Source organism: Mustela nivalis (assembly GCF_964662115.1).
Source record: "Mustela nivalis genome assembly, chromosome: 18".
Classification (NCBI taxonomy): Eukaryota; Metazoa; Chordata; class Mammalia; order Carnivora; family Mustelidae; genus Mustela; species Mustela nivalis.
The window spans coordinates 59,185,597-59,209,419 of NC_139037.1; positions in this window are offsets into that span (position 1 = coordinate 59,185,597).

Here is a 23,823-nt window from a genome sequence, read left to right on the forward strand (position 1 = left end):
TGGGATCATGACCTGAGCCGAAGGCAGAGGCCCAACCCACTGAGCCACCCAGGTGCCCCGTGAAAGCTCTTTCTTGCAGTCACAGGTCAACTCATGACCGTGGAGGGCGTGGCAGAATCAGAACTCACCATTTGGGAACCTTCATGAGAATAACTGACTCAGGCAAGAGCCAATAATAAGATGCTGTGATAGTTTGATTTATGATAAGAAATATATATGTGGTCGTTGGCTGGGTTTCTGGCACAGAGCTCCTAAAACCTGTGAAATTTCCTGAATGATAAGAGCAATCAAAGTGTCTTCATATTCATAACAAACCCCTTTCCATCACACCTGATATTATGGTAATGAGGGGGGCCAATGGGTGGGGGCTGGTTGCCTGGGGAACCGGTCAGGTGACTAGAGGGTTGGAACTTTCATTCCCACCTGGTCTGAGAGGTCTGAGCGCCGCCTGGGAAGGGAGAGGGGCAGGGGATCCAATCAGTCCCTGGTAGCCAGTAATGTAATCAGTCTTACCTATGCAGAGAGATCCTCCGTAAAAACCTGAAAGGATGGGATATTTGAAGACCTTCTGAGTCGGTGATCTCCGGGCTCTAGTTGGGGCCTAGCTACACTTGGAGAGCATGGAGGCTCCCCTGTACCTCACCCCATGCATCTCTTCCATCTGGCTGTTCTGAGTTATATCTTTTTATAATAAACTGGTGATGTAGTAAGTAAAATGTTACTGAGTTCTGTGAGCCGCTCCAGCAAGGAGGGGGTTGTGGGAACCTCCACACTTGGTAGGAAGCGCCTGAATCAGGGACATTGCGTTGAGGGGGGGGGGGTTGTGGCACTGAGCCCTTCACCTGTGGGGACTGCCACTGTCCAGGTAAAGGTGTCAGAAATGAGAAATTGCTTGGTGGTGTTGGAAAAAACTTGATAGATGCTGAAACTAGTGGGGTTAAGTTTAAGGAGTAAGATATTTACATGGTCAAAAATGATCTCCCTATCAGCTACTTCATTTCATAGGAAGGAATATTAACATAACATTATTATTTTATGTGATTAATATTTTAATATTTATATTAAATATTTTAATATTATTATAATATCAACATAAAGAGACCCCCCAATTCCCCTACCCCTGTGCTTGACTAGCTCAGTCCAAGCAGCACATGACTCTTGATCTCAAGATACTGAGTTCAAGCCCCATGTGGGGCATAGAGATTACTTAAAAATAAAGTCCTTTAAAAGGAAGGAAGGAAAGGAAGGAAAAAAAGAAAAGAAAGAGAGAGGAAGGAAGAAAGGATGGACAGACAGACAACCTGGAAGCACCGGCTAACCGAGTGATCAGAGTTAGTTAACATCACGAGTAATGGGACAGACATACATCATGGGCCTGCTGACACGATGTCCGAGAAAGACACAGTGTCACTTCCGTGGTACTGGGCACACTGTTCTGAATCTAACCATGTGGGCCCATCAGACATGCCCAAACTGAGGGACCATCCACAAAGCAGCTGACCTCTGTTCCTCAGAAACACCCATGTTAGGGGACAAAGGATGACAGAGACCTTGTTCCACATGAAAGGGGAATAAGGAGGCCTGACCACAGAATGCACGCAGGAGCCAGAATTTTCTTTTGCTACAAGAGACATGATTTAAGCAACTGGAAAAAACAATTTCAAGAAAGCTCACAAATTCGATAATTTATGTCCAGTGTTAATTGCCCAATTTAGACAAATATACTCTGGTCATAGAAGAGAAAGTCAGTGGCAAACAAAGAAATGTCAAATATTAAAAAAAAAAAACAAGAAGCAACAACAAGAATACTGTTCTAAAGTATATAATAGTAGCGTGCCTGCCTCAGAGGGTTGTGAGGATTAAAATGAGTTAATACATGTAAATGGTTAGGGCAGTACCTGGCATGTGCTCACTCTGTGTTACTGTTTCTTCTGTCTTTATGTCTTTGGCATGTGACAAAGAGGAGATGTTTGCCAGATAAATGCTTGCTTATGTCTTACGGCCTCCATTGTTTCTAGGTGCCGGGCCCTGAGATAAGTTCTTTACGGGCCCCACGGAATGCTCAGGGCCGTCTTATGGAGTAGGATAAGCATTTGCTTTTCCAACGTTTATTATTATTATTATTATTATTTTATTTTTATTTTTAAAAATATTTTATTTATTTATTTGACAGAGAGATCACAAGTAGGCCGAGAGGCAGGCAGAGAGAGAGGAGGAAGCAGGCTCCCCGCTGAGCAGAGAGCCTGAAGCGGGGCTTGATCCCAGGCCCCTGAGATAATGACCTGAGCTGAAGGCAAAGGCTTAACCCACTGAGCCACCCAGGTGCCCCTCCAACATTTATTATTTAAGAAATCTCAAGCAGACAAGTTGGAAAGATCACGGCAATGCAGGTTCATTTGCTCTGCACGTAGATTCGATGACTTCCAACACTTTTCCAGGCCCACTTCCTGATGTTCCATTTTACAGAGGCAAACACTGAGGTACAAACAAGCTTCCGTCACTTCCTCAAGGTCTCCCAGAGCCAGGATTTCGACCCAGGGAGCTTGACCCCAGAGGGTGCCCCAGAACAGCTAGTTCTCCTATTGGAAATTGGGGGACACAGCTGTGGAGGCCCTGCCCTCACCTGTAGCTCACTGTGTAGTATGGTGGTGTTCAGTATGGTAGCCGCTAATCGTGGGTCGCATACACATTTCTGTCTGAGTTCATTAAAATGAATTAAAATTTAAAATTCTGTTCCTGAGTTACCTTTCAAGCGCTCAGATGTAGGTGGCTACATGGGGGTGCTAGAAAAGACCTCTGATTTCAGTTCCCATGGTGGCAGTGATGGCAGCGAGCCCTGGACCCCGGTTGGAGAATACAGCCGCAGACGGAGAAAAGTTCAGCCCCCTGGAGAATTACCCCTCGCTCTGTAATCTTTTTAAACCTCTCTTCATTTCCTCCTCTTCAAGCCTGTCCTCCGTCCTCATCTCCACTCTGCCTCTGACCTGTCTGCCCTTAGCCGGGATCCAGTACTTCGTGTCCTCCTGTGACCCTGTTTGCTCTGACGGTTGCCTGGACGAGCTTTGCAGTGGGGCCGAGTCAGGACTGCTGGGAGGCTGGAGTCGGTGTCCCTGCTGGGCTGGCTTTACACACGGTAAATCCATTCCTGGAAGAAGCTGCCAGTACAGCTCGAGATCCACATTCATACTCCCGTGTTTCTGGCCTGTGTGGATCCGGGCCAGGACTTGGCTTCTGTGAGCCGCTGTGGCTTATTTGTAGAAATGGGTGAAATCATGAGTGCTTCCCCAGAAGAGCATGAGAATGATGAAGATGAGGTCCGCTGACCACCCGACCACCCTCGCCGGGAAGAGTGTTTACTTCTCCGTAGCTGCTATTATTGGTAGACGTTTTGTTTGCTTCCTGTTTTCTCCAACGTGTCTTTCTTTGAGAATGCCAGATACCAAAGCACGGTTTGGGGCTTCGACCCAGTGGATTAGAAATCCACATGGTGAAGTGTCCAGGCACCATTAGGTGTCATGACCATGGATTGAAACCCACTTGGGGTTTGGGGCCAATGGGCTATTTTTCCTGACTTACTGGTTTATGTGAAAAATTGGGCTGTACCACTTCAGTGAAAAACACAGTAAAATGTGCTTGTTAACCAACAGTCTGATAGGAGGTTCATGCATTTGTTATTTAATTAAAGACTATCTGGAATATTCCAGTTCCCCCTTTAGAAAGAGAATCGGGACACCTGTGTGGTTCAGTTGTTTGGGTGTCTGCCTTTGGCTCACATATGATCCCATGGTCCTGGTATCAAGTCCTGCATCAGGGTCCCTGCTCAGCAGGGAGTCTGCTTTCCCTCTCCATCTCCCTCTGCTGCTCCCCCTGCTTGTGCTCTCTCTCTCTCAAATAAATTTAAAAAAAGAAGAGACGGAGGAAGGGAAGGAAGGAAGGAAAGAAGGTAGGTTGGTTGATCATTGAGTCCTTGGAAGGAAGGAAGGAAGTTTGGTCGGTTGATTGATTGATTGTTGAGCCCTTGCAAAGCAATCTCTAGTTTCCACCCTAATAGAACTTCTGGTGATGATGATGGAGATGTCCTGTAGTCTGTGCTGGCCAGTGTGGTAGCCATGAGCACATGCTGAAAAATGGTGAGGGGTGCCCAGCTGGCTCAGTCTGGGAGAGCATGTGACTCTTGATCTCAGGGTTGTGGGTTCGAACCACACGTTTGGTGTAGAGTTTACTTTAAAAAAATCTTAAAAATAAAAATAAGCATGAGACATCACAGAGTTGTAATTTTAATGAATTTGAATTAAACAGCCATATATGGCTAGTGGCTACCACATTGGATAGCAAAGCTCTCCATGGACAGCCCAAGGCTCCTAATTCAGGATTCAGCATTGACAGGAAGTCTCCCCAACGGTGCTGGACTGTTCTTGGGAACCCGTCTGGGGTTTTCCAAAATCAGCATGGCTCTGGGCTGGCCCTTTAGTTTCTCTGAAACTCGTTACCCAATCTGTCAAGTGGGGGATAATGATGTCCCTTCCGCAAGGTGTCGTGACAATCAGGCTAAGACTCCATGCCACCTCCGCCCATTCCTAGCCGGCTGGCCTTGGGCAGGTTATGTCACCTTTCTCCAGCCTCAGATGCATCAACTTTAAGTTGGGAATTAAGATGACCTTCCTCATAAGATGGTTGCAAGGATTAAGCGGTATTTGTGGCACTCAGGGCGTGCTACAATCACAGCACGTTTTTGTCCTTATTATAACGTCCTTGCCAAAGGACTGGACAAAAATTGTAGGTCACAGAGTCCACGGAGTCTCCTGCAGTGTTTCTTGGGCTTGGGTCTTTACTGCTGCTCTTGGAATTTATTTTCCTGTGTTACAGTAACAATTTATAAACCCATATTTGCTCTTCCCTTTTGAAGCAATGTTAGGTTTCGTTCGGTGACCTTTTCATTTCTGTTTTGCAAATGGGTTTCACGCTGGTCTTGGTGTCAGATGTGTTTCTCACTGCCCCCCACCCGCCGTGTGCTCAAACAAGTTTTTAAAAACACTGCCTGAGTATTTTTTTTAACTGGCGGGATCTCAAGATTACAGAGAAGTTGTGAGTATGGTACAAAGAAATTCTTTTTCTGAAATGGTCCGAGAGTGAGTTGCCAGTAGCGCGCTCGTCACCTGTGGATATTCCATGTGTGTTTCCATGAACAAGGCCCTCTTCCTGTAGAGCCTCCCAGATGAGTAGTATTAGCATCGATCAGTTACTGCCCCCCGGTCCCTACACTGCATCCAGTTGTCGCCGGCTGTCCCAACTATGGCTTCTGTCTTGTCCCAGTAAAGGTTCCAGTCTGGATTCTTGCACTGCGTGACCTTGCATGTCTCCGTGTCCTCCTTTAGTCTGGAAACATTCTTCATTCTTTCCTTGAACTTCATGACTCTTGCAGAAATGACAGGCTGGTTTGGCGGTGGATGTCCGTAAACATGCACTTGTCCAGTATCTTCTTAGAATCCACGTCTGACCAAGCGTCTTTGGCAGGAGCGTCATGGAGGTAATGTGGGTCTTCTTCTGTCCACCCAGGTGCCCCAGATTAATGTATTTAAAATAGAATATTGTTTTGCTTTTCCAGTTTCCAGTTCTAAGCTCATAGCTCTGCTCTTCCTTTCCTCTTTTCTTGTGAAAAATGCCAGATTTGGGGTACCTGGGAGGCTCAGTCAGTTAAGCATTTGCCTTCAGCTCCGGTCATGATCCCAGGGTCCTGGGATCGAGCCCTATGTGGGGTTCCCTGTTCAGTGGGGAGCCTGCTTCTGCCTCTGCCCCTTCCCCTCCTCTCTCTCTCTCACTCTCTCACAAAATTAAATAAATAAAAACTTTTTTAAAAAAAGAAAAGAAAAATGCCAGATTCTGCATAACTACAGCATTCCTTCACTGAACTGGGCGTTAGTTAGGACGAGTTTAGCACCGGTGCTCAGGGAAACAGAAGTTTGAGAGAGAAGAGGGAGGAGAAGGAAGGGAAAGCGGAGAGCAGGAGAATCTAGTTCTGAGGAAAAGCAACAGAGGCAAAATGACCTCAGCTCATCCCTGCCTTTTTCCCCAAGGCCTTTGAGGCCCATGTTTATGCTTGAGAGATGGATTTCAGCATCAGACAGGTCTCGCTGGGGACCTGGCAGGTGTGACAGGGGACACCATCCGGCAGGGCCTAAACTGGCCCTGCTGGTTTCTCTCCTCCCCAGGTTTGTGTTTTTAACGAAGGCCTTATTTAATTGTAATTACATAAGTACTACGTGAAGACCGTCTCCCTGCAAAACCTTTAAACAACACGGAGAGAGCCAGGAACCCTTTGGAGGGATGGGCGGTCAACGGGGAGCGGAGGTGGGAGCCTGGAGCACAGCGTGGAAATGTTTTTCAGAGCGACAAACGCACATCACTTTGACTCCGCTGTTTTCCTCCAGGGAACTTACCCTACACGCCTGGCCTCCTGTGGTTGGCAGGAGGTCTGCCCACGCGATACTAATTCCAGGCATGTTTGTAATGGCAGAAAACAAGGAATAACCCAGACGTTCCGAAGAGGAGCCTGGTTAAGCTCATTATGCTACATTCAGATAGTTTAATGTCTCTGGGCATTTAAAACAAAAACAAAAACGAGGCACATCCATATGTGTTAATCTGGAGAGATCACGAAGATAATATCGTTAAGGGAAAAATAAAAGTAAGATTCAGAACAGTGTTCCATTTCTGTGTTAAAATATATACATGCAGGGAACCCCTGGGTGGCTCTGTCGGTGGCATGTCCGACTCTGGATTTCGGCTTAGGTCATGATCTCAGGGTTGTAGGATCGAGCCCTGCATCAGGCTCTGGACTCAGAGGAGTAGTGTGCTTTAGATTCTCCCTCTCTCTCTCTTAAATAAATAAATAAAATCTTTAAAAAAAAATGATTACTGGTGTGAATGCTTGTATAGCCTAAAATGGTTGAGGAAATACTGCAAGGCAGTTAGTACCCATACCTCTAGAAAGAAAATTGGGTGGCCATGGGATGGGGATTAGGGGGGACTTTTTTGTCCTTCCTGATCCATCCTTTCTGTTCTTTCTGTGTGGTCTTGGACAAGTCACAGGTTCTCTGAGCCTTGGTTTCTCCATTTGGAAAGGAGGGTCATTACACAAGACACTGGGGTTTTCAGTGCAGAGCTGGACACCAGATGGGCCACTGAAGAGAGGCCTCGCCACCTCAGCCCTCCTGGGTCTGGGCCTTCCCAGGGACTCACCCCCAGCTCTCTGCTGCAGCCCACCAGAGTCCATGGCTTCGCAGCCTGTGGTCTGCAGCCAGATGCACAGGGGATCTTCCTAAAGCCTTGGCAGTCTGTGGCAAGTGAGAGGCAATGACCCATTCCTTTCCCATGCTTTTTCATGCCCACCCACATCTGCCTGCCTGGAACCAGTGCAGGTTTCTTCAGTGTTCTCCAGAATCATCCTCATCTGCGGAAACCTCCGGTGAGAGTGGGAGGGGCCCCCATATGCGCTCGCTCCCCCGGCCTCATGTGGGGCCTGTGTAGGAGCCCACATAGGCTCTGCATGCATGGGGCGCCATTGCTGGGGTTCACAGCCCGGCTCCTCCCCCTGTTGGTGACTTGGGGCAAGTCCCTTCATTTTCCTGTGCCTCAGTTTCTCTATCTATAAAACAGAAGCAGTACTGCTTTGCAAGGCTCTTGTGGGGCATAGTAATTGGCTAGTTTGTCCAGATCTGCAGTGCTAAAGCCACATGGGGCTACTGGGCACTCAAATGTGGCTGGTCCGAATGGAGAAGCGCTGCGTTTGAAGACTTAGCAGAAAAAGTAGAAGAATGTAAAATACCTCATTAGTAAGGTCTGTGTGGACCCCATTCTACAATGATAATATATTGGATATATTGCATTAAAATGTGATTAATCTCACCTGTTTCTTTGCTTTTTCTAACATGGTTACCATAAGATTTAGAAGGATACGTGGCTTGCATTCTGTTTCTCTTGGAATGGTGCTGGTGTAGACATGTACTGGGTGCACGAATTTTTGCTCCTATTCCATGCAGTACTAAAGAGCCATTTTTGGTCCAATGGCCACCTGGCTGGTTTTCCCAGACTTATTTAGGTATAATTGATGACTAAAACTTGTATGAATTTAAGGTGTACAAAATAATGATTTGAGACACGTGTACATTGTGAAATGTACCACATTCAAGCTTATTAACACATCTGTCACCTCACATAGTTAACAATTGTCTGTATGTGTGGTGAGAATGCTTAAGATTTATTCTTTCTGTGGGGCACCTGGGTGGCGCAATTGGTTAAGCATCTGAGTTTTGATTTCAGCTCAGGTCGTGTTCTCAGGGTTGTAGCATTGGCCCCATATAGGGCTCTGTGCTTGGCACAGAGTCTGCTTCTCTTGTTCTCCCTCTGCCCCCCTCTTCCCTGGAGTTCATGCATTTCCCTTCCCTTTCTCTCTCTCTCTGTAAAATAAATGAATAAATAAATCTTAAAAAAAAAAAGATTTACTGTCTTTGAAAAAAAAAAAAAACAGACTCTTACATATAAAGAACAAACTGGTGGTTTCCAGAGGGTAGGTGGGTGGGGGATGGGTGAAATAGGAGATGGGGTCGGAGGACCTCACTTGTGGCCATGAGCATGGAGTGTGTATAGATGTGTTGAATCACTATATTATACACCTGAAACTCACATAACACTCTATGTTAATTATACTTCAATTAAAAAAGAAAAAAGGGGTGCCTGGCATGCTCAGTCAGGGTTGTAAATTCAAGCCCCACATTGGGTGTAGAGATAAGTTACATAAATAGAACTAAAAAAAAAAAAAAGGATTTGCTCTCTTAGCAACTTTCACATATACAATACAACATTTTTCACTATTGTCACTATAGTGCACATTAGGTCCCAGAACTTACTCACCTTGTAACTGGAAGTTTGTACCGTTTGACCAACATCTCCCCATTTCACCTGATTGTTATTCTGATTGTTTTTGTGTGTCGGCTGATTTGATAGAGTAAGAAATCGGGACAGACTGCCAGCAGGTACAGAATTCTGTGTGATTCCCGAATGTTCCTCAAATCTTCACATCTTCCATTGCTGCCCCCCGAGTCTGGACTTCTTCATTTCTGGCCTACTCCCCGTTGTTCTTTCTGCTTCCACACTCACATCCTGTGGTGGCCATCGTTCCTGGCCATTGGTGGTCAGTCTTCCTCTATTCCTGGGCCTGTGGGGGGATCACATTCTCCCATGCCTTAAGAATTGCACAGTCATGCAACTTGGTGGTGGCCAAAGAAGCGGTGGGAGGGGCTCCCACTAGGAAGCATTTGGGCAGATTGTGTGATTCTCCATGTTCTCTGCAATTCCCCACATGCTCACTAACGTTTCCAGTGGCAGAGCTTTGCTCAGCCAGGGCTGTGGAATGAAGAGGAGGGGGAACAGGGTCATTACAGATCCATGACGCATGTCATACGAGCAAGGAATCAATGTCATCTGTTTTAGCCACTGAATTTTGGGGGATGTTTATTACTGTGGCATAACTTAGCCAGTCCTGACTGACATTTCCTTCCTGCTTCATCTGTTTGCACATCTGCTCAAGTCCTCCCACTGTCCGTAACCTTTTCATGACTCCCTGGCACTGTCAGGATGAGATCCACGTGCTTTACTGTGGCGTAGGAGGCCATCCCTGCCCTTCGGCATCATGTGGATGGCTTCATGCTTCCTTCAGCCTCGCTCCTTCTTCACATTCGTGCTCCAGGTAAACTGGACTTGGGGTTCACTGGGAGCATTACACTCTTGCAGTCACCTCCCACCTTTCTGCGTGCCGTTCCTTCTGCTGAGGATGCCTTTCCCTTGTCCTCCCCTCTCTCTACCTGACTGACACATACTCCTTCAAGACTCAGTTCCGATGTCTTCTCCAGCAGGAAGCCCTCTCCGGCCTCCATCTGAACCAGGTGCCTCCTCTGGGGCTCCCACAGCCCCTGGGCTTCTCCCACAGATGTTCTGACACTCGAGACGGTCTCTGTCAGAAGAGTGAGTCTGTCTCTGCCCCTGGACTCAGAGTCCCCTGAGGGCAGGGCCAGCCTGTGTTTTTGGTGCTGCCCAGCTCAGGGCTAGGCACAGAGGAGGGTTTCAGCAAACGTTTGTTGATCAAGTAATAAATGAGCTCAGATGCTAAACAGATCTCAGGATGTGATGACAGGATTTCTGAGAAGTGGGAGCACTGGCTCTGAGGCTTTCTGCTCTTCATTTTTCTGCTGTCAGGCTTCCCCCAGAGCTGAGGCTTCTTAGTTGGCATAATTCATTCCTGAATGCTGCAGGGAAGGAGCTGTGGTTTCTGTGGAAAGTCCCAGAGAAATTCTTTGTTTCTTGGCTTCTCTAACCAATTTCATCCAAATTTCTTGCTGACTCAACACACTCCCCAGCATTCTTTTTTTTAAGTGGGCTTCTCACCCAGCGTGGGGCCCAATGCTGGGCTTGAACTCATGACCTTGAGATCAAGACCTGAGCAGAGATCAAGAGTCAGAAGCTTAACTGACTGAGTCACCCTGCGGCCCCTCCCAAACACTTTTAATGAAAAAGCTCAAACATACGTTGTAATCATTTAACAACGGATGCTTTTGTACCCCTTACTTAAATGCTATGGTCAACGTTTTTACTCTGCTTGCTGAAACACATCCACTCATCTTTCCATCCCTCTGTCTGTCCATCAGTCCTCCTTTCCAGCCTGGGGTGCTGTGTCCCCACTCGCCTCTGCTCTTGTGATAGTCTCTTTAGGAAGCAGAGAAGCAGCTTCTTAGCAATGGGGCAGCCACAGCCACTACTGGGAACGGCCCACGTGTCTGACGTTGTTCCAAGGGCTTTATAGGAAGCCATCTGTTTCATCCCCCTGACGACACTGTGTAGAAACAGAGGCCTGGACAGGTGATGCCACTAGCTCAGAGTTTCCGCATCAGTGGCCCGCCCAGGATTTGAACCCAGCAAGCATCTTACTTGGTAACTCTCAGAGCACCTGGGAGGCGCGGGAGGCTTTGAAACCAGGAGGGCCGGTTGGTGTTTTGATCGCGCCCTCTGGCGGCGGCGAGGAGCACGGGCCGCTCCTGGCTGGCTTCTCCAGCTCACGGAGCGGGGAGGGGGTGAGGAGTGGACACAGCATTCAACTAAATCTTGCCGCACAAACACTGACCAGTGGCCTCTGCTGGGCTGCCAGCATGTTTTCTTGGAGGAGGTGGCGTTGTGGCAGGGCTTTAAGCCACAAGTAGGAAAGGCGCTAGAGAACCCGCCTTGTTCTGGGAAGAGGGTGCAGCTTTGCGTGGGAGGGAGTCACCCGAAGAGGCTTCAGAAATAGGTCGGGGCGCATTTGGGAAAGAACCTTGGCCTTGGGATTTTCTTCTGTAATCCAGTTTGGAGCTTGGGAGCCAGCAGATTTCAAAGACAAAATTGGAGGGTCATGCATACAGTTGTCAGCTCTCTTTTCTGCCAGTAGAGAGTTTAAAAAGAGAGACCATTTTTTATTCATTCTGAAAGCTTTTGTGGAGCACTTTCTGTGGATTAGGACTTGTTCTGGGGCAGGGTCTGAGTCTGTTTTGTCCACCATTGGACCCTCGGAGTCCAGAGTCATGGAAAGCCCCTAAAGGAAGGAATGAATACAACTAAAGATACTTGCCTGGGTGGCTTGGGAGGTAAAGCGTCTGCCTTCAGTTTGGGCCATGATCCGGGTGTCCTGGGATCCAGCTCCCCTCTCGGCGGGGAGTCTGCTTCTCCCTCTGCCCCCCTGTTCTTTGTGCACTCTCTCTCTCGCAAAAATAGATAAAACGTTAAAAATAAAACAAAAAAACCTAAAGATGTTTGCTAGGGCCCAATCCATGCAGGACTGAGGTGCTGGGAGTGAGGTCAAGGTGCTTGTGGTAACAGGTGAATTTGGAGACAGGGGAGGAGTGAAAGAAGTCTTCACTCTCTATAGCATTAGGTTAAAAAATAAGTCTTCTGATTTCTATGGTCATTTCTTCTGTTCTGGGGCTTTAGGGTGGGGATCGTTCAGCAGAAATACCCAATTCTAGAATAAACCACGTAGTCATCCACATTCGTGTTGGGACACACCTTCGGTGCCTTCTCAGATGGCGCCCTTGGCTGCCTCCCTCCCGCTGAGCCTGGCAGCAGAGGCCTGGTGGCTGGGGAGTTACAGAGTCCTGACTTGAATCCTGAGCAGATGGGCTCAAGCTCTTAATCCTTTCCCTCTGTTGTTTAAATTATCTTTTCCTAGAAGTTCATGTTTCTCCTAAGGCAGTGCTCTTCCTTTTTCTTTTCTTTTTTCTCCCCTCAAGTGGTGTTAGTGACTGTGTAGGCATTCTTTTGTACTGGGATACCTGATCTCGTAACATATTTGTGTCAGAGGCTCATCTCCAATCTGACAGTTACCAAAATTCAGAACAGCATAAACGCCCAGTCATGTAGTCCCCAGACCCGAAGACTCCCAGTTCCTAGAAATGTCATGCGCGTTTTACAGAACCATGTGATCAAAGGTTCTCTAAGTCCTTCCCCTGAGATGTGAGAGGAGGGGCAGTGTGGGCAGGCATCATCCCCAGTGGGCAGGCCGCTCAGAGTGGAAGAAAAGGAGAGAGAGGAAGTTGTCTTTTCACAAAGGTGGTGAATGAGGGAAATGAGACTATTACCAAAAACAGCGAGCTCTTGAAACATGGCAGCAGCTTCCCTCCTCACTCAGGAGGGAAAGGCCATGGCCTCACCATAGCCTCACTATGGCCCACAGGCCTGAAGGGGTTCAGCTCCTGTTTCCTGTCTCCCTTCCACCTGCTGGCATGCTGCCCCCCGCCCGTTCCTCTCCAGCCATGCCGGCTGCTCAGCGACCTACGCCAACAAAGGCCTGTTCCCTCCTCAGGACCTTTGCACTTGCTGTTCCCTCTGCTTGGAATGCCCATTCCCCAGCCATCCACAGTGTCATCTGCACTTTGCAGTGTTTCGGGTGCGCTAAGGACAGTTCCAAGCAATTTATACACATTAACTCCGTGAATTGCTTTCTCCATGAAGTCTTCTCAGGCCATCTCGATGAACAGTCCTCACCCCTGCACAACACACTCTTTGACACTTTTATCCTTCCCTGCTTCCATTTTTTTTTTTGACACTTCCCTACCATGTTTTGATGCTGCAGCTACCGTATCGTATAGTTAGCTCTGTCTTGTCCATTGTTTGTACCTCCTGATCCCCACTGACATGTAAGTTCGTCAGGGGCAGAGATTGTGTCTGTCTTGATCGCTGCTGTGTCCCCAGTACCAGGGAGAGTGACTGGCATTCAGCCGGTGCTCTGTGAATATTCGTGGCACAGATGTGTGGAGTTCTTGAGTTCGGAGTGGTATCCATGAATCATGTCATTTCATCCTCACGTCCAGTTCTGTGAAGTGGAAGGTCTTAGTGTTGGACCCATTGTACAGATGGGGAAATGGAGCTTCTGAGAGGTGAAGTCACCTTCCTGAGAATGCACAGCTTGCGACAGGGGATTGTCTGGCTGTGGGACCAACTTGGGTTTTATTTTTTTTTTTTAATTTACTTCCTTCCCCCCACCCCCCCAGAGCAGGGAGCCCGATGCGGGGCTCAATTCCAGGACCCTGGGATCATGACCTGAGCTGAAGGTAGACACTTAATGACTGAGCCACCCAGGTGCCCCCCAACTGAGTTTTTAACCACCTAGCTGTTCCTGTCTTTGTGGAGGGGACAGTTGGGGGCGGTGTATCAGCCATGGGCCAGCACCCACAAATGCTCAGGTGGGGCTGGCCACATGGAGGGTTCCCCAGATGTACCCAGCCTCTCAGAGGTGGGTTGAGGTTTGCCTCACTTGCTTTTCCTCTCCCTATCAGCGGTTTCTGGGAGGAATTACCATGAAACACAAAATGAATGTTTTAGGGAACAAACTGGGTTTTAGATTTCTTGCCCCGCCCCGCCGTGCACCTCTTTCTTCTTAATTCCAGGAAGGGGCAATCGTCCCATGGGGATTTTCCTCTTAGGACACTGCATTTTGGGACTGAAAAAGCCAACAGTAAAGCAAAGGCTGACACTTCCTGGACACTCGCCATAACCAAGGCACTGTCCTCAGCGCCTTCCACATATTAACGCATTTAATTGTCGCAGCAATAGCATGCACCCTCCTTGTTCCTCGTGCTCCGGTCGCTCCCTGCTGCTCGGACGCCCCCTCCTGCACCCTGCTCCCTGCCTGCTGCACTCCATTCTTCAAGCACGTCAGCTGCATGCCTGCCTCCTGGCCTGTGCCCTGGCTGCGCCCTCTCTGACCGCGTCGAGCTCCCTCTCTCTCTTCTTCCTGCGTCTGCTGGCGGTCACCTCCTCCCAGTGGACTTCCCTGACTGCCTGATCAAAAGCAGCCTCTTCTCCCTCACCCCTGGTTCTCCAACCCTTCACTCTGCTGGGCTGCACTTCCCTGCTCCTCTCTCCACCTACCATTCTGTCCGGAGCCTCCCTTATTGAAGCGGACTTCACCGGCGGGCAGTCTGACAGGGCTGGCCGGCTGGGTCTCCCGGGCTTGGCTGTGTTTGCTCCTAGGTCTGGGGGTCACCCAGGCACCGATCTAGCTGGGGCTTTCTCAGGGTAGCTGGGAGACTTGCCAGTGGGCTAGCCTGAGATTGTTCTTGTGTGGGTGCAAAAGGACAACCAGAAACGTGCAAGGCCCCTCAGATGAGACCCAGGCTTGAAACCGGCACTCTGTCTGTCCCTCGCCCTCCTTCTGTTGGCGAAAGCGAGGCACATGGCCACGCCAGAGCTCCTGTGACTATAGCCTTCCTGGGGGAAGGACCACGGCCGGCAGTGCAGTCTCTGTTTAGTTCAAACAGCTCGGGCTTCTTGGCTTCTGCTCCTGGGCAGGAGAGGTGGGAGGCCTTTGGAGAGAGGACCCCAGGGAGCTCCCATGCAGGGCTTCCTTGAAGGAAACCCTTAGACTCAGAGTGGACAGGGTTCATGGGGCGGAAGGGAACAGAGCAGGAGAGGGTGGCTCAGCAAAGCTGTCATACCTGTGTTTCTCATTTGGGTGTGGCTGTCTGCAGGAGGCGGGCCAGAAGCTTTGCTTGCATCCATGTTTGCTGGTTGAGGAGCCAATGCCTTGGCATTGTTTAATTATAATTAGTCACTGCTTTACCTGTTGTTTTTTAAGATTTTTTTTTCTTTTTTAAGTCATCTCTACACCCAACATGGGGCTCACACTCACAACGCTGAGATCAAGAGTCCCATGCTCTTCTGACTGAGCCCGCCAGGCTCCCCCAACCCCAAGGTTTTAATCTAGATTAGTTCATTCTGATCTATCAGAATGTACATCATTTTGATCTATCAAATGTACATCAGTCTAGTTTTTTCTTAAGTTTTGTCTTAGCTCAATGAAGAATTCACTTGTAAATAAAGGTGCAAACGAGGGCTTTATGCATCCCAAGATCTGTTATTTTATTTTTTTTTAAGTCATCTCTGCACCCAACATTAGGGTGTAGAAAGGTGGGGCTCAAACCCACAACCCCGGGATCAAGAGTTGCATGTGCCACGACTGAGACAGTCAGGTGCCATGCCCCTCCCCCACCCAAAAGATCTTTTGAGTTCATTTCAACACCTTCCCTCTTGGTTCTTATGTAAGCTCCAGGCCTCACATACTTGTATCCCCACCCGGTTCTTGCACGTGACAAGAGGAGGCCACTTAATCGTCATAGCCAGAATGATGATTATCTCCAGTTTACAAGTGAGAGAAATTGAGTGGTTTGCTCTAGCCAGTTTCCCAGGACTTTTGCTGCTTGTAAAAATAACTGGACCCAGATAGTTCTAGAATCTCCCCAGCCAAAGTGAGGCTGGCTGGGCTGTCACCAGCAGCTTAGAGACAGTTGTCCTGGCACAGAGGCCTGTCCATGCACTACGCAGACCAGAGCTGTCATTCTTCCAGTAACTCTGGGTGTGGGTGGCTCCTGGGTCCTGGTCTCCTGGAGTGGCCTCCCTGTCCTCGGGGCTCACAGCCTTTGAGAGGCTCATGCCTCTAGTAACAGCAAAGCTTTTATAGCTGATCTGGCAAACCCAAGTCCCGTTCTTCCACCTTTGGAAAATGTATTGTTCCTCATGATGCCTTTGGAATATTCGTTCATTTCCGTGTTTTAGCAGTCAGAACTCAGCTCTTCTGGTCCTTGGTCTGGGAACAGAGGGGGACGAGCAGGACGTCTGGCCACTCAGGGGTGATATTCTGGCCCAGAGCGGAGGACCTGGCTCAGGTGTTGGGCTTTTGCAATATTGAAGTTACTCCTAACTCCCTCACCTCCACCACTGTGCCCTCCATGGTGTCCCTAAAGGGCTTTCCCAGCACTGGTCATTAGATCGGGAACAAGTGTCCTGTCATCCAGCTTGGAGCTGGAATGATCAGACCCACACTCCCCCCAGCCAGTGCCCATCAGCCTCCTGGGAAGGCCTCCCTTTTGTGGGGCCAGCCCAAGGATTAGGGGCCATTGGCCCCTTGCAGTTTGCGACCCTAATGTTCTATGTGTCCCAGCTGTGAGGGGACAAGCCTGCCGCTCCCAGGCTGCATCCACTTGCAACTTTCCACGTCTCCTTCTCCTGTAGCAGAGTCAGACTGCTTGGGTTCAAATGCTCGTTCTGCACTAGCAAGCATACCTTGGTGTCTTATTTAGACATCCCATGCCTCAGTTTCCCCATCTGTACAATGGGGATAATAAAAGCACTGACCTTAGGCTGTTCTGTGAGGATGAGATCAGTTGACGCATGGACAGTGATTCAGCCCCTCTGTGCTTGTAGACACCCCCAAACACTGACTGTTGATATTATAATATTTATTGTGGGGGGGGCGTCAGTCTTCCAGATGCTCCTCCTTTCCGTGAGCATTGAGAAGGGCAGATTCAGGGCCCCGAGGTGGCTGTGCAGGAAATGATGAGTGTGTTTATTTATTCATTCTGCCGCTGACGGGCATTTGGGTCACTTCCAGTGTTTGGCAATGACAGATAGTGCTGCTAGGAACATTCTTGTCGAGGTCCTTGGGTGGACCTACCTTTCTGTTGAATATGTAGGCAGAACTCGCAGCGCGGGGTCCGAGGGTACACGTGGCTTCAGCTGAAGTGGTTGTGTGTACGTACTGAATGTTGAACCATGAGATTGGGCATCCTGTTTATTTATTTTATTTTATTATTTATTTGAGAGCGAGTACAAGCAGGGGGAGGGAGAGAGGCAGAGGCAGAAGCAGGCTTCCCACTGAGCAGGGAGCCCAGCACGGGGTCCTGGGTCCCAGGACCCTGAGATCCTGACCTGAGCTGGAGACAGCCTCTTCACCCACTGAGCCCCCAGGTGCCCCTGCCTGTCCTGTTTAAATAAATGAAGGAAATTAAGATGTACAACTGATATGGGAAACAAAGGCAGAGGGAGATGTAGATAAAATTACATGTCCTTATAAGCTGCAGCCCACAGACAAATACTGGAGGCAGGCGAGTGTAACCTTCTTCCCCTCCTGGAAACTCCCAACCATCTTACTGTTAACACTTTGCCAGAGGGAAAAACCACCTTAGTTTGACAATAGCCAGGGCTCCAGGATCCCCTGAGTCTTCTTTCCCTTAGGAAAGTCCTTCTGGAACTTGCTTTTGTTTTTACCTCCCCCACCTCTAAATTACAGAATCAATTGCTTCTCGGTCCGGGGCAGCCGCTCTTTCGGCCCCTTGTTTTAATAATATCCCCTTTCTGCACCAAAGACATCTCAAGTCTCAAGAAGTCTTTCTTGGGGATGCCTCAGTGGCTCAGTCAGTGAAGCACCTTTCTTTGGCTCAGGTCATTATCCCTGGGTCCTGGGATCAAGCCCCACATCGGCTCCCTGCTCCCCCCGCCCCCGCCCCCACCTGCTGTTTCCCCTGCTTGTGCTCTCTTTCTTTCTCTCAAATAAATAAATAAAATCTTAAAAAAAAAAAAAAAGAATCCTTTCTTAGCCATTGGCTCCAGACCCCAAAAACACTACTCCAAAATCACATCCCAACAGCAGATGCCAGCAAGTCACTCAGGCATTTCATGGAGTTGAGTGTGTTTATTTGCAGTTGCTGCTGTAACAAGTGACCCCTAGTTTAGCAGCTCAAACCAACACTTATAATGTTTCTGGAGTCAGAAATCTGAAATAGGCTTTACAGGGCTAACATCAAAGGCCATGTTTCGTCGGGGAGCAGGAATTCCTGTCCCCTTCCAGGTCCTTCTAGCTGGACTAAGAATCCGATTGACAAGAGCACAGGGTAACAGGAGGAAATCAGATGTCATGGGTGTACACATGGAGAATCTACACAGACACAGAAATTCCAGACACTCAGGAAAAATGAGGCCTGTGTGTCCTTCTGGACAGAAGAGTGGGTATGTGGCTAGGACTTCAGAGGAAAGGAATACAGTTTACACAAAGATGAAAAACCAATGTTTGGTAAACAGATGTTTGCTAGAGCACTCAGAAGGGGCCAAAAAGAGGACTTTGATCAGAGTGGCCTTGCTCGGCTCCCCTGTGGACCACACCTAGTCCGTATCATACTGTAGTTCTGTGGTGATGGTTCTCTCCCGGGGCCAGGTCCCCCATCTAAACTCTGTTTAGTCCACTGAGTTGTAGGGGGAAGGGTTTACAGATCTTTATTGAATCTGGTGGGTTTTGATTCCTTTTTTTTTTTTTTTGTAGATTTTATTTATGTGAGAGAGAGTGCACATGTGAGCAGGGTGGGGGTAGGGGCAGACTCTTCATTCTTAGAAGTCCTGCGAAGGGTCAGTCCAACAATCCCGAGATCACAACCTGAGGCTGAAACTGATGGTCGGACGCTCAGCTGACTGAGCCATCCAGGCCACCCCTTGATTGCTGTTTAATTCAAAAAGTCTTCATGCCAAAGTGACACATTTTGGGGTGGCATGCTGTTGGCACCCGCTGTTCTTAAGAGGCTCTGGGGGAGAATCCCCTCCTTGAGTTTTCCGGCATCCAGAGGCTACCTGCATTCCTTGGCTCCTAGTCGCATTACTCTGACTTCTACTTCTGTTCTCGTTTCTGCTTCTGTGACTGATTCTCCTGCCTCCATCCTGTAAGGACCCAGGTGATTACCTTGGATCTTGCCTGGTAAGCCAGGATAACCTCCCCATCTCGAGGTACTTAAGAGGTTACTACAAGGTCATTTTTGCCATGTAAGGTAACATACTTATGGGTCCAGGGGATGAGGCTGTAGAAATCTTTGGGAGATGGACCATTATTCTATCTGCCCCACTGAGGTACAGACCTCTGAAAGCTACAGAAAGACTGGTGAAACCCTCTGGGCCCTCGGGTTCTAGGAAAGAACATAGAAGTTTCTAGAAAAGAACATAGAATACAGAATAGGCTCTTTCCATCTCCAGATCATCACACTTCTAATACCTGCTTGTCGTCCCCCCCCCGCCCCCCGCCCGAAGAAGTGAGATGCCAGGTGTTGTCCTTTCTGTTACTGACATTTCCTCTCTTAATATTAACTCACATAATAACATTGAGTTCTTCTTCTGGGCCAGGTAATGTCCTGAGAGTTTCCTGAGGCTGAACTCATTTCACAATAACAGTTACAGCACCACGACCAACAACAACCACACCATAAGGTATGTACTGTTATTATTTCCACTGTACAGATGTGAAAACTGAGACATAGGGAAGTTAAGGAACATTCCCAAGATCACACAGCTAGGAAATGGCAGAACTCAGATTCAGGTCTTTGCCTTAAAAGGGTTACACTCTTCTGTAGTGAGGCCAGCGTCATTACACAGCATTTTTAGTCCGTGCCCAGGAGCACACAACCCTCCTCTTCCCACAGGACTGGGAAGACTTAAGAGAGGGGAGAGAGCCACCTTGTGGCGAGAGACGGCGACTGAGAACCTGGCCCCGTTCTCCGTGTGTACATTCCACTGGGCCAGCGGAGCTTTCTGGTATTTCTGGTCTTGAAAGTCCTGACACACGTCATTTATTCTGTTTTATTTAAAAATTTTTAAGAGTTTTAAATTTTTTATTGGGGTATTAGAGCACAAAAACTTGTACAGCTCAATGAATTTATTTATATACATATATATCTATGAACTTTTAACACGTGTATGTATATGGAACTACCACCTAGGTCAAGATATAGAATATTCTAGCTTTCTAGAAGGTTCCCTTGTGCCCCTTTCAGTCAACACCATCCAGAGCTAATGACTTTCCAATTTTTCTCACCATGAGTTAGGTTTGCCCCTTCCTGGTATTTATATAAAAGGAATTGTACAAACACTTACTCTTCTGTTGTTGGCGTCTGTCACTCAGTGTTACGTCGCAAGAGTCCACCATATTGTTGCGATTGTTACTTTAAAAAAATCACTGTAAAGCATTTCATTTTTATGAATATGCCACATTGGTTTTTCAAGTGTGTTGTTGGTGGACACATGGGCTATTTCTAGTTTTGAGCTTTTATGGATGGAGCTGCTGGGAGCATTCTTGTATGTGGATATATGCAGTCACTTTTCTTGGGTAAATCCCCGGATGTGGAATTGGTAGGGCATAAGGCATACGTAGATGTAGTCCTAGCAGGTACTGCCAAATGGTTTTTCCAAAGTGCATACTGGTATTTGTTATTCTGTGATGTAATTATTTTGGGTATTTTTAAAAAGTCAGAAATTGGAGTCCTTTGTCTTGAGACGTGCACAGAAAATCAAGCACTGCATTGAAAGTTTGTCTGTAAACAAAGTTTGCTCATTTCTATTTCCTTCCCTTGTTTGTAAAGCCACCAAAGTAACTTACTGTTTAGTTTTCATTTCTTGGGTTCCTAGGAAGAGAAATTGAACATTATTTCCAGTCTCCCCACACGCTGGATGATTAATGGGTAATACATTGTCTAGGGGGTCTGGATCCTTTGGCAGCTGTCACCCCAGTAGCTGCCACAACTGCACCCTTCATATATGCTGCCCTGAGCTAGGACCCTACTTCTCTTCCTTTAGGATAATTTTTTAAAAATCAAGACTTTCTGGGGCGCCTGGGTGGTTCAGTGGATTAAGCCACTGCCTTCGGCTCGGGTCATGATCTCGGGGTCTTGGGATCGAGTCCCGCATCGGGCTCTCTGCTCAGCGGGGAGCCTGCTGCCCTCAATCTCCCTCTCTGCCTGCCTCTCCATCTGCTTGTGATCTCTCTCTGTCAAATAAATAAATAAAATCTTAAAAAAAAATCAAGACTTTCTTCCCTAATTACCTCATTTGGACCTAACACCCAAGTTTGAACCCTGGAGGAATAGTGTGGTAGCTGAGGGCACTGTATGGAAAACAATAGTGACCAAAGTCATAGAATGAATGGCTACTGGGCACCTGTTCTATTCCAGGCACTGTTCTAGTCACTGGGACTACAGGAGGGAACAGAACAGACAGAAATCCCTGCTCTCATGGGGCTTATTTTCTAAGGAGAGAGATGTGACTATAAACAAGTATGACATAAGATGGCGGTAAGTACAAAGGAGAGGGAAAAAAGGTGGGGAAAGGGAGTGTCTGGGTAGGGAGGGGATGGCTGCAGTGTGATAGGGGCAGTCAGAGAAGGTTTCATTGAGAAGGTCTTCAGGTAAAGCCCTGAAAGAGGTGACACTCTTGATAATCAGCACTGGTAAGGACGCCTGGGTGGCTTAGTGAGTTAAAGCCTCAGCTTTCAGCTCGGGTCATGATCCCAGGGTCCTGGGATGGAGCCCTGCACTGGGATCCCTGCCCAGTAGGGAGCCTGCTTCCCCCTTTCTCTCTGCCTGCCTCTCAGCCTACTTGTGATCTCTTTTGGTCAAATAAATAAATAAAATCTAAATTAAAAAAAAAAAAAAAGAAGAAGGACCGGTAAGTGAAAATGCCCTGAGATGGGAGCGTGCCTGGTGCACCTGTAAAACAGGAAGGATGCCAGGGTGACTGGAGTGACCCAAAAGGATGTGTCTTAGGAGATGAGGTCAGAGGTCAAGGAGTGGGACAGAGAGTGTAGAATCCTGTAGGCCATCATAAGAACTTTGACTTTGACTCTTGAGAGCGATGAAGAGCCATTGCAAGGTTTTGAGAAGAGCTTTTAGACTTATTCTTTAAAAAGGATCACTCTGACTGGTGTGTTGAGAGTAAAATATGGGCATCAGGGAGGGCAAAGGCTGAGGCATCAAACCATTGGCTATTGCAGGAATCAAGGTGGGAAACGGCAGTGTTCGAACAGGGAAGTGGCAGTGGAGGTAATGAGAAATGGTCAGATTCTAGAGGAATTTTGAATATCTGTAGGATATGGTAATGGATTTGGATATAGCACAGGAGAAGAAGGGAGGATGATTAAGCATAACTCCAATGTTGTGGTCTGAGTAGCACACGTAAAAAAAGGAACCCTTTTATTATGGGCAATTTCAAACATGTACATAAGTAGACAAAAATAGTGTAGGAAACCCCAGGTAGCTACCAACAAGCTTCAGTAATTATCACCTATGGTCAATTTCATTTTTTCTATGCCCCACCCCATTCTCTGTCCCAAACTATATTGAAGCACATCTCAGTCTTACTTGCATTTAATATGCAAATCCTTCAGGGGGCGCCTGTGTGGCTCAGTTGGTTCAGTATCTGCCTTCAGCTCACCTCTGCTGGGATCTGCCTGGGTGGGGCTCCATGCTCAGTGCGGAGTCTGCTTCTCCCTCTCTTTCTGTTCCCCTCCCCTTGTGCTTTCTCTTTCTCAAATAAATAAATAAAATCTTTTAAAAATATGTAAATCCTTTAGTACATTTCTTTAAGGAGATAGGCCTCCCCTTTTCTTACTAAACATGACACAAAAAAGTTTATTATCTGTTAACAGTTGACTCTAACAGAGACCATGAGAACCTCAGTGGTACCACAGAAGGGAAAATCAGGGAAGGCTATTTGAGGCAGGCTCTTCATACCAGGAAATTGGCCACGATTAAGCAAGGATTATGACACAATGGTTTAGGGCTTGATGAACACAACAAAATGAGAGTCTTGAAACAGTCTTGATAAGCAAGCTGTTGTCTGAGACATTAGCTTTTATAGATTTTTCCTCCTAGGCAAGAATTCCTTGGAACAAACCATTGTCATGTTGAAACACATGGTTTCAGTTCTTATTTTGAATAGAAATTAAAATACCTAATACAGTTAAATAGCCAGTCGATTAATAATTTCCTTTCTTATCTCATAAAAATATTTTTCCTGGTTTTTCAAGTCAGGATCTAGGTGAGGTCCACACATTGCACTTGGTTTTGTGTGTTTAAGTCTCCTTTAAGGTATAGCTTCACCTCTTTTTTTTTTTTTCTCTAAACGTAATTTTTGACAAAGCCATGTCTTTGTCTTTTGGAGTTCCCACAGCCTGGATTTTTTTGATTTCTCATTTAACATGTTCCTTTGGCCCGGGAATTCCCTTTAATCTGGTAGAACTGTTGATCTCAGCTTTAAGAAACATGGCAAACAGTGGGAAGATGGAAGAATTGGAAGCACCAGGAATCTGTCTCTTCATCTAGTTGCTTTGACAGAATCTGTCTGATACAACTGTTTGGAACTCTGTAGTATGTTGAAGGCTTTCAATTTCTAGGGGAAGGCTTGGATGGTAAATTGTAGTTAATTTTGGTTCTTTTTATTTTTTTTTTTAAAGATTTTATTTTGAGAGGGAGAGAGAGGGAGAGAGCAAAAGAGAAAGAGAAAGAGGGAGGAGGGGCAAATGGAGAGGGAGAAGCAGGCTCCCCACTGAGCAAGGAGCCCAATGCAGGAGGCTGGGATCATGACCTGAGCTGAAGGCAGAGGCCCAACCCACTGAGCCACCCAGGTGCCCCTCTCCAATTCTTTATACCACTTCTCTTG